The 10638-nt window shown below is 50.6% G+C and overlaps 1 long non-coding RNA gene across 1 annotated transcript; it reads left to right on the top strand.

Annotated features, from left to right (window-relative positions):
- The first annotated feature begins 7724 nt into the window (after positions 1-7724).
- Positions 7725-10295, top strand: LOC135553754 (uncharacterized). The gene is made up of 3 exons (XR_010457629.1): positions 7725-7834; positions 8362-8531; positions 10185-10295. It is a non-coding gene; the product is annotated as an uncharacterized LOC135553754 (long non-coding RNA).
- The last annotated feature ends 343 nt before the right edge of the window (positions 10296-10638 follow it).

Here is a 10638-nt window from a genome sequence, read left to right on the forward strand (position 1 = left end):
GTCTGTGTGTGTTGTGGTGTAGGTGGTCTGTGTGTGTGTGTTGTGGTGTAGGTCTGTGTGTGTTGTGGTGAAGGTCTGTGTGTGTTGTGGTGTAGATATGTGCTGTGGTGTAGGTGGTCTGTGTGTGTTGTGGTGTAGGTGATCTGTGTGTGTTGTGGTGTAGGTCTGTGTGTGTTGTGGTGTAGGTCTGTGTGTGTGGTTTAGGTGGTCTGTGTGTGTAGTGCAGGTGTTCTGTGTTGTGTTGTGTTGGTGGTCTTTGTGTGTTGAGGGGTATGTGGTCTGTGTGTGTGTTGTGGGGTAGGTGGTCTGTGTGTGTAGTGGTGTAGGTCTGTGTGTGTTGTTGTGTAGGTCTGTGTTGTGGTGTAGGTGGTCTTTGTGTGTTGTGGTGTAGGTCTGTGTGTGTTGTGGTGTTTGTGGTCTGTGTGTGAGTTGTAGGTGGTCTTTGTGATGTGGTGTAGGTGGTCTGTGTGTGTTGTGGTGTAGGTCTGTGTGTGTTGTGGTGTAGGTGGTCTGTGTGTGTGTGTTGTGTAGGTTGTCCTTGTGATGTGTTGAAGGTCTGTGTGTGTGGTGGTGTAGGTCTGTGTGTGTTGTGGTGTAGGTCTGTGTGTGATGTGGTGTAGGGGTCTGTGTGTCTTGTGGTGTAGGTCTGTGTGTGTATGGTGTAGGTGGTCTGTGTGTGTGTGTTGTGTAGGTTGTCCTTGTGATGTGTTGAAGGTCTGTGTGTGTGGTGGTGTAGGTCTGTGTGTGTTGTGGTGTAGGTCTGTGTGTGATGTGGTGTAGGGGTCTGTGTGTCTTGTGGTGTAGGTCTGTGTGTGTATGGTGTAGGTGGTCTGTGTGTGTAGTGCAGGTGTTCTGTGTGTGTAGTGCAGGTGTTCTGTGTGTGTTGTGCAGGTGGTATTTGTGTGTTGTGGTGTAGGTCTGTGTGTGTTGTTGTGTAGGTGGTCTGTGTGTGGGTTGTGGTGTAGGTGGTCTGTGTGTGTTGTGGTGTAGGTGGTCTGTGTGTGTTGTGGTGTAGGTCTCTGTGTAATGTGGTGTAGGTGGTCTGTGTGTGGGTTGTGGTGTAGGTGGTCTGTGTGTGTTGTGGTGTAGGTGGTCTGTGTGTGTTGTGGTGTAGGTCTGTGTGTGTTGTGCTGTAGGTCTGTGTGTGTGGTGTAGGTGGTCTTTGTGTGTTGAGGGGTAGGTGGTCTGTGTGTGTGTTGTGGTGTAGGTCTGTGTGTGATGTGGTGTAGGTCTGTGTGTGATGTGGTGTAGGTGGTCTATGTGTGTTGTGGTGTAGGTGGTCTATGTGTGTTGTGGTGTAGGTGGTCTGTGTGTGATGTGGTGTAGGTCTGTGCGTGTGGTGAAGGTGGTCTTTGTGATGTGGTGTAGGTATGTGTGTGTTGTGGTGTATGTCTTTGTGTTTTGTGTTGTAGATCTGTGTGTGTGGTGTAGGGGTCTGTGTGTGTTGTGGTGTAGGTGGTCTATGTGTGTTGTAGTGTAGGTGGTCTATGTGTGTTGTGGTGTAGGTCTCTGTGTGTTGTGTTGGTGGTCTTTGTGTGTTGAGGGGTAGGTGGTCTGTGTGTGTTGTGGGGTAGGTGGTCTGTGTGTGTAGTGCAGGTGGTCTATGTGTGTTGTGGTGTAGGTCTGTGTGTGTGTTGTGGTGTAGGTGGTCTGTGTGTGTTGTGGAGTAGGTCTGTGTGTGTTGTGGTGTAGGTCTGTGTGTGTTGTAATGTAGGGGTCTGTGTGTCTTGTGGTGTAGGTCTGTGTGTGTATGGTGTAGGTGGTCTGTGTGTGTAGTGCAGGTGTTCTGTGTGTGTAGTGCAGGTGTTCTGTGTGTGTTGTGCAGGTGGTCGTTGTGTGTTGTGGGGTAGGTGGTCTGTGTGTGTGTTGTGGGGTAGGTGGTCTGTGTGTGTGGTGTAAGTGGTCTGTGTGTGATGTGGTGCAGGTGTTCTTTGTGTGTTGTGGTGTAGGTCTGTGTGTGTGTTGTGGTGTAGGTATGTGTGTGTTGTGGTGTAGGTCTGTGTGTGTTGTGGTGTAGATCTGTGCTGTGGTGTAGGTGGTCTTTGTGTGTTTTGGTGTAGGTCTGTGTGTGTTGTTGTGTAGGTCTGTGTGTGTTGTGGTGTAGGTCTGTGTGTAATGTGGTGTAGGTGGTCTGTGTGTGTTGTGGTGTAGGTGATCTGTGTGTGTTGTGGTGTAGGTCTGTGTGTGTTGTGGTGTAGGTCTGTGTGTGTGGTTTAGGTGGTCTGTGTGTGTAGTGCAGGTGTTCTGTGTTGTGTTGGTGGTCTTTGTGTGTTGAGGGGTAGGTGGTCTGTGTGTGTGTGTTGTGGGGTAGGTGGTCTGTGTGTGTAGTGGTGTAGGTCTGTGTGTGTTGTGGTGTAGGTCTGTGTTGTCGTGTAGGTGGTCTTTGTGTGTTGTGGTGTAGGTCTGTGTGTGTTGTGGTGTTTGTGGTCTGTGTGTGAGGTGTAGGTGGTCTTTGTGATGTGGTGTAGGTGGTCTGTGTGTGTTGTTGTGTAGGTCTGTGTGTGTTGTGGTGTAGGTGGTCTGTGTGTGTTGTTGTGTAGGTATGTGTGTGTGGTGGTGTAGGTCTGTGTGTGTTGTGGTGCAGGTCTGTGTGTGATGTGGTGTAGATCTGTGTGTGTGGTGTAGGGGTCTGTGTGTGTTGTGGTGTAGGTGGTCTATGTGTGTTGTAGTGTAGGTTGTCTATGTGTGTTGTGGTGTAGGTCTGTGTGTGTTGTGTTGGTGGTCTTTGTGTGTTGAGGGGTAGGTGGTCTGTGTGTGTTGTGGGGTAGGTGGTCTGTGTGTGTAGTGCAGGTGGTCTTTGTGTGTTGTGGTGTAGGTCTGTGTGTGTGTTGTGGTGTAGATGGTCTGTGTGTGTTGTGGAGTAGGTCTGTGTGTGTGGTGGTGTAGGTCTGTGTGTGTTGTGGTGTAGGTCTGTGTGTGTTGTGGTGTAGGTTTGTGTGTGATGTGGTGTAGGGGTCTGTGTGTCTTGTGGTGTAGGTCTGTGTGTGTATGGTGTAGGTGGTCTGTGTGTGTAGTGCAGGTGTTCTGTGTGTGTAGTGCAGGTGTTCTGTGTGTGTTGTGCAGGTGGTATTTGTGTGTTGTGGGGTAGGTGGTCTGTGTGTGTGTTGTGGTGTAGGTCTGTGCTGTGGTGAAGGTGGTCTTTGTGTGTTGTGGTGTAGGTCTGTGTGTGTTGTTGTGTAGGTCTGTGTGTATTGTGGTGTAGGTCTGTGTGTAATGTGGTGTAGGTGGTCTGTGTGTGGGTTGTGGTGTAGGTGGTCTGTGTGTGTTGTGGTGTAGGTGGTCTGTGTGTGTTGTGGTGTAGGTCTGTGTGTGTTGTGCTGTAGGTCTGTGTGTGTGGTGTAGGTGGTCTTTGTGTGTTGAGGGGTAGGTGGTCTGTGTGTGTGTTGTGGTGTAGGTCTGTGTGTGATGTGGTGGAGGTCTGTGTGTTATGTGGTGTAGGTGGTCTATGTGTGTTGTGGTGTAGGTGGTCTATGTGTGTTGTGGTGTAGGTGGTCTGTGTGTGATGTGGTGTAGGTCTGTGTGTGTGGTGAAGGTGGTCTGTGTGATGTGGTGTAGGTATGTGTGTGTTGTGGTGTATGTCTTTGTGTTTTGTGGTGTAGATCTGTGTGTGTGGTGTAGGGGTCTGTGTGTGTTGTGGTGTAGGTGGTCTATGTGTGTTGTAGTGTAGGTTGTCTATGTGTGTTGTGGTGTAGGTCTGTGTGTGTTGTGTTGGTGGTCTTTGTGTGTTGAGGGGTAGGTGGTCTGTGTGTGTTGTGGGGTAGGTGGTCTGTGTGTGTAGTGCAGGTGGTCTTTGTGTGTTGTGGTGTAGGTCTGTGTGTGTGTTGTGGTGTAGATGGTCTGTGTGTGTTGTGGAGTAGGTCTGTGTGTGTTGTGGTGTAGGTCTGTGTGTGTTGTGGTGTAGGGGTCTGTGTGTCTTGTGGTGTAGGTCTGTGTGTGTAGTGCAGGTGTTCTGTGTGTTGTGCAGGTGTTCTGTGTGTGTTGTGCAGGTGGTCGTTGTGTGTTGTGGGGTAGGTGGTCTGTGTGTGTGTGTGGGTAGGTGGTCTGTGTGTGTGGTGTAAGTGGTCTTTGTGTGATGTGGTGCAGGTGTTCTTTGTGTGTTGTGGTGTAGGTCTGTGTGTGTTGTGGTGTAGGTGGTCTGTGTGTGTGTGTTGTGGTGTAGGTCTGTGTGTGTTGTGGTGTAGGTCTGTGTGTGTTGTGGTGTAGATATGTGCTGTGGTGTAGGTGGTCTTTGTGTGTTGTGGTGTAGGTCTGTGTGTGTTGTGGTGTAGGTCTGTGTGTAATGTGGTGTAGGTGGTCTGTGTGTGTTGTGGTGTAGGTGATCTGTGTGTGTTGTGGTGTAGGTCTGTGTGTGTTGTGGTGTAGGTCTGTGTGTGTGGTTTAGGTGGTCTGTGTGTGTAGTGCAGGTGTTCTGTGTTGTGTTGTGTTGGTGGTCTTTGTGTGTTGAGGGGTAGGTGGTCTGTGTGTGTGTTGTGGGGTAGGTGGTCTGTGTGTGTAGTGGTGTAGGTCTGTGTGTGTTGTGGTGTAGGTCTGTGTTGTGGTGTAGGTGGTCTTTGTGTGTTGTGGTGTAGGTCTGTGTGTGTTGTGGTGTTTGTGGTCTGTGTGTGTTGTATGTGGTCTTTGTGATGTGGTGTAGGTGGTCTGTGTGTGTTGTGGTGTAGGTCTGTGTGTGTTGTGGTGTAGGTGGTCTGTGTGTGTGGTGTAGGTTGTCCTTGTGATGTGTTGTAGGTCTGTGTGTGTGGTGGTGTAGGTCTGTGTGTGTGTGGTGTAGGTCTGTGTGTGATGTGGTGTAGGGGTCTGTGTGTGTTGTGGTGTAGGTCTGTGTGTGTGGGTGTAGGTGGTCTGTGTGTGTGTTGTGTAGGTGTCCTTGTGATGTGTGTGGTGTGTGTGTGGTGGTGTAGGTCTGTGTGTGTTGTGGTGTAGGTCTGTGTGTGATGTGGTGTAGGGTCTGTGTGTCTTGTGGTGTAGGTCTGTGTGTGTGTGGTGTAGGTGGTCTGTGTGTGTAGTGCAGGTGTTCTGTGTGTGTTGTGTTCTGTGTGTGTTGTCTGTGTGTGTTGTGGTGTAGGTCTGTGTGTGTTGTTGTGTAGGTGGTCTGTGTGTGGGTTGTGGTGTAGGTGGTCTGTGTGTGTGGTGGTGTAGGTGGTCTGTGTGTGTTGTGGTGTAGGTCTCTGTGTAATGTGGTGTAGGTGGTCTGTGTGTGGGTTGTGGTGTAGGTGGTCTGTGTGTGTTGTGGTGTAGGTGGTCTGTGTGTGTTGTGGTGTAGGTCTGTGTGTGTGTGCTGTAGGTCTGTGTGTGTGTGTGGTGGTGGTCTGTGTGTGTGGTGTAGGTGGTCTGTGTGTGTGTTGTGGTGTAGGTCTGTGTGTGTGTGGTGTAGGTCTGTGTGTGTTGTGGGGTAGGTGGTCTGTGTGTTGTGGGGTAGGTGGTCTGTGTGTGTTGTGGTTTAGGTGGTCTGTGTGTGATGTGGTGTAAGTGTTCTGTGTGTGTGTTGTGGTGTAGGTCTGTGTGTGTGTGGTGTATGTCTTTGTGTTTGTGTGTGATCTGTGTGTGTGGTGTAGGGGTCTGTGTGTGTTGTGGTGTAGGTGGTCTGTGTGTGTTGTGGTGTAGGTGGTCTGTGTGTTATGGTGTAGGTCTGTGTGTGTTGTGTTGGTGGTCTGTGTGTTGTAGGTGGTCTGTGTGTGTTGTGGTTTAGGTGGTCTGTGTGTGTTGTGGTGTAGGTGTTCTGTGTGTGTTGTGGTGTAGGTGGTCTGTGTGTGGTGTAGGTGGTCTGTGTGTGTTGTGGTGTAGGTCTGTGTGTGTTGTGGTGTAGGTCTGTGTGTGTGTGGTGTAGGGGTCTGTGTGTCTTGTGGTGTAGGTCTGTGTGTGTTGTGGTGTAGGTGGTCTGTGTGTGTAGTGTGTTTTGTGTGTGTAGTGCAGGTGTTCTGTGTGTGTTGTGTTGGGTGGTCTTGTGTGTTGTGGGGTAGGTGGTCTGTGTGTGTTGTGTGGGGTAGGTGGTCTGTGTGTGTGTGGTGTAAGTGGTCTGTGTGTGTTGTGGTGTAGGTGTTCTTTGTGTGTTGTGGTGTAGGTGGTCTGTGTGTGTTGTGGTGTAGGTGTGTGTGTGTGGTGTAGGTCTGTGTGTGTTGTGGTGTAGATCTGTGTGTGGTGTAGGTGGTCTTTGTGTGTTGTGGTGTAGGTCTGTGTCTGTGTGGTGTGTGTGTGGTGTAGGTCTGTGTGTGTGTTTAGGTGGTCTGTGTGTGTTGTGGTGTTCTGTGTTGTGTGGTGTGTGTGTTGTGGTGTAGGTGGTCTGTGTGTGTGTGGGGTAGGTGGTCTGTGTGTGTGGTGTAGGTCTGTGTGTGTTGTGGTGTAGGTCTGTGTTGTGGTGTAGGTGGTCTTTGTGTGTTGTGGTGTCTGGTGTGTGTGGTGTTGTGGTGTAGGTGGTCTGTGTGTGTTGTGGTGTTGGTGGTCTGTGTGTGTTGTGGTAGGTGGTCTGTGTGTGTGTGTGGGGTAGGTGGTCTGTGTGTAGGTGTAGGTCTGTGTGTGTTGTGGTGTAGGTCTGTGTTGTGGTGTAGGTGGTCTTTGTGTGTTGTGGTGTAGGTCTGTGTGTGTTGTGGTGTTTGTGGTCTGTGTGTGTGGTGTGGTGTAGTGGTCTTTGTGATGTGGTGTAGGTGGTCTGTGTGTGTTGTTGTGTAGGTCTGTGTGTGTTGTGGTGTAGGTGGTCTGTGTGTGTGTGGGTAGGTGTCCTTGTGTGTGTGTGTGTTGTGGTGTAGGTGTGTGTGTGTGGTGCAGGTCTGTGTGTGATGGTGGTGTGGTCTGTGTGTGTTGTGGTGTAGGTTTGTGTGTGATGTGGTGTGGTCTGTGTGTGTTGTGGTGTAGGTCTGTGTGTGTGTGGTGTAGGTGGTCTGTGTGATGTGGTGTAGGTGGTCTGTGTGTGTGGTGTAGGTATGTGTGTGTGTGGTGTATGTCTGTGTGTGTTGTGGTGTAGATCTGTGTGTGGTGTGTAGGTCTGTGTGTGTTGTGGTGTAGGTCTGTGTGTGTGGTGTAGGTGGTCTGTGTGTGTGGTGTGTGTGGTCTTGTGTGTGTGTGTTGTGTAGGTGGTCTTGTGTGTTGTGGTGTAGGTGGTCTGTGTGTGTTGTGGTGTAGGTCTGTGTTGTGGTGTGGTGGTCTTTGTGTGTTGTGGTGTAGGTCTGTGTGTGTTGTGGTGTAGGTCTGTGTGTGTTGTGGTGTAGGTCTGTTTGTGTTGTGGTGTAGGTGGTCTGTGTGTGGTGTGGTGTAGGTCTGTGTGTGTAGGTGTAGGTGGTCTGTGTGTGTGTGTGTGTGTAGTAGGTGTTCTGTGTGTGTGTGTGGTGTGGGGTAGGTGGTCTGTGTGTGTGTGGTGTAGGTGGTCTGTGTGTGTTGTGGGTGGTCTGTGTGTGTTGTTGTGTGGGTCTGTGTGTGTGTGTGTGTGGTAATGTGGTCTGTGTGTGTTGTGGTGTAGGTGGTCTGTGTGTGTTGTGTGTAGGTGGTCTGTGTGTGTTGTGGTGTAGGTGGTCTGTCTGTGTGTGTGGTGTAGGTCTGTAGTTGTGGTGTGTGTGTGTGTGGTGTAGGTGGTCTGTGTGTATGTGTGTGTGTTGGGTGTAGGTCTGTGTGTGTGGTGTAGGTGGTCTGTGTGTGTTGTGTGGTAGGTCTGTGTGTGTTGTGGTGTAGGTCTGTGTGTGTTGTGGTGTAGGTCTGTGGTGTAGGGTGGTCTGTGTGTGTTGTGTGTAGGTGGTCTGTGTGTGTTGTGGTGTAGGTCTGTGTGTGTTGTGGGGTAGGTGGTCTGTGTGTTGTGGGGTAGGTGGTCTGTGTGTGGTTTTGTGGTGTAGGTGGTCTGTGTGTGGTGTAGGTGGTCTGTGTGTGTGGTGTAGGTGGTCTGTGTGTGATGTGGTGTAGGTGTGGTGTGTGTAGGTGGTCTGTGTGTGGTGTAGGTGGTCTGGTGGTGTAGGTATGTGTGTGTTGTGGTGTATGTCTGTGTGTGTTGTGGTGTAGATCTGTGTGTGGGTGTAGGGGTCTGTGTGTGTTGTGGTGAAGGTCTGTGTGTGTGGTGGTGTAGGTCTGTGTGTGTTGTGGTGTAGGTCTGTGTGTGTTGTGGTGTAGGTTTGTGTGTGATGTGGTGTAGGGGTCTGTGTGTGTTGTGGTGTAGGTCTGTGTGTGTATGGTGTAGGTGGTCTGTGTGTGTAGTGTGTGTGTGTGTGCAGGTGTTCTGTGTGTGTTGTGCAGGTGGTCTTTGTGTGTTGTGGGGTAGGTGGTCTGTGTGTGTGTTGTGGTGTAGGTCTGTGCTGTGTGAAGGTGGTTGTGGTGGTGTGGTCTGTGTGTGTTGTGGTGTAGGTCTGTGTGTGGTTTTGTGGTGTAGGTCTGTGTGTGTGGGTGTAGGTGGTCTGTCTGTGTGTTGTGGTGTAGGGGTCTGTGTGTGTTGTGGTGTAGGGGTCTGTGTGTGTTGTGGTGTCGGTCTGTGTGTGTTGTGGTGTAGGTCTGTGTGTGTTGTGGGGTAGGTGGTCTGTGTGTTGTGGGGTAGGTGGTCTGTGTGTGGTGTTGTGGTGTAGGTGGTGTGTGTGTGGTGTGGTCTGTGTGTTATGTGGTGTAGGTGGTCTGTGTGTGTGGTGTAGGTGGTCTATGTGTGGTGGTCTGTGTGTGATGTGGTGTAGGTCTGTGTGTGTGGTGAAGGTGGTCTGTTGTGTGTGTAGGTATGTGTGTGTTGTGGTGTATGTCTTGTGTGTTTTGTGGTGTAGATCTGTGTGTGTGGTGTAGGGGTCTGTGTGTGTTGTGGTGTAGGTGGTCTATGTGTGTTGTGGTGTAGGTCTGTGTGTGTTGTGTTGGTGGTCTTTGTGTGTTGAGGGGTAGGTGGTCTGTGTGTGTAGTGCAGGTGGTCTTTGTGTGTTGTGGTGTAGGTCTGTGTGTGTGTTGTGGTGTAGGTGGTCTGTGTGTGTTGTGGAGTAGGTCTGTGTGTGTTGTGGTGTAGGTCTGTGTGTGTTGGTGTGGGGTCTGTGTGTGTGGTGTAGGTCTGTGTGTGTTGTGGTGTAGGTGGTCTGTGTGGTGTAGGTGTTCTGTGTGTGTAGTGCAGGTGTTCTGTGTGTGTAGTGTGTTCTGTGGTGTAGGTGGTCTGTGTGTTGTGGGGTAGGTGGTCTGTGTGTGTGTTGTGGGGTAGGTGGTCTGTGTGTGTGGTGTAAGTGTCTTTGTGTGATGTGGTGCAGGTGTTCTTTGTGTGTTGTGGTGTAGGTCTGTGTGTGTTGTGGTGTAGGTGGTCTGTGTGTGTGTGTTGTGGTGTAGGTCTGTGTGTGTTGTGGTGTAGGTCTGTGTGTGTTGTGGTGTTGTGGTGGTGTGGTGGTCTGTGTGTGTGTGGTGTAGGTCTGTGTGTGTTGTGGTGTAGGTCTGTGTGTGTGGTGTAGGTGGTCTGTGTGTGTTGTGGTGTAGGTCTGTGTGTGTTGTGTGTAGGTCTGTGTGTGTGTGTCTGTGGTGTGGTTTAGGTGGTCTGTGTGTGTAGTGCAGGTGTTCTGTGTTGTGTTGTGTTGTGTCTGTGTGTGTAGGTGGTCTGTGTGTGTTGTGGGGTAGGTGGTCTGTGTGTTGTGGTGTAGGTCTGTGTGTGTTGTTGTGTAGGTCTGTGTGTGTGGTGTAGGTGGTCTTTGTGTGTTGTGGTGTAGGTCTGTGTGTGTGTGTGGTGTTTGTGGTCTGTTGTGGGTTGTAGGTGGTCTGTTGTGATGTGGTGTAGGTGGTCTGTGTGTGTTGTGGTGTAGGTCTGTGTGTGTTGTGGTGTAGGTGGTCTGTGTGTGTGTGTTGTGTAGTTGTCCTTGTGTGGTGTTGTCTGTGTGTGTGTGGTGTAGGTCTGTGTGTGTTGTGGTGTAGGTCTGTGTGTGATGTGGTGTAGGTGGTCTGTGTGTGTTGTGGTGTAGGTCTGTGTGTGTAGGTGTAGGTGGTCTGTGTGTGTGTTGTGTAGGTTGTCCTTGGTGTGTTGAAGGTCTGTGTGTTTGGTGTAGGTCTGTGTGTGTGTGGTGTAGGTCTGTGTGTGATGTGGTGTAGGTGGTCTGTGTGTGTGTGTGTGGTGTAGGTGGTCTGTGTGTGTTGCAGGTGTTATGTGTGGTAGTAGGTGTTCTGTGTGTGTTGTGCAGGTGTGTGTTGTGGTGTAGGTCTGTGTGGGTTGTGGTGTAGGTGGTCTGTGTGTGTGTTGTGGTGTAGGTGGTGTGTGTGGTGTTGTGGTGTAGGTGGTCTGTGTGTGTTGTGGTGTAGGTCTGTGTTGTGGTGTAGGTGGTCTGTCTGTGTTTTGTGGTGTAGGGGTCTGTGTGTGTTGTGGTGTAGGGGTCTGTGTGTGTTGTGGTGTCGGTCTGTGTGTGTTGTGTGTAGGTCTGTGTGTGTGGTGTAGGTGGTCTTTGTGTGTTGTGGGGTAGGTTGTCTGTGTGTGTGTTGTGGTGTAGGTCTGTGTGTGATGTGGTGTGGTCTGTGTGTGATGTGGTGTAGGTGGTCTGTGTGTGTTGTGGTGTAGGTGGTCTGTGTGTGTTGTGGTGTAGGTCTGTGTTGTGGTGTGGTCTGTGTGTGTGGTGTAGGTCTGTGTGTGTTGTGGTGTATGTCTTTGGTTTGTGTGTAGTCTGTGTGTGGTGTAGGGGTCTGTGTGTGTTGTGGTGTAGGTGGTCTGTGTGTTGTGGTGTAGGTGGTCTATGT

Source organism: Oncorhynchus masou, chromosome 14 (genome assembly GCF_036934945.1).
Source record: "Oncorhynchus masou masou isolate Uvic2021 chromosome 14, UVic_Omas_1.1, whole genome shotgun sequence".
Lineage (NCBI taxonomy): Eukaryota > Metazoa > Chordata > Actinopteri > Salmoniformes > Salmonidae > Oncorhynchus > Oncorhynchus masou.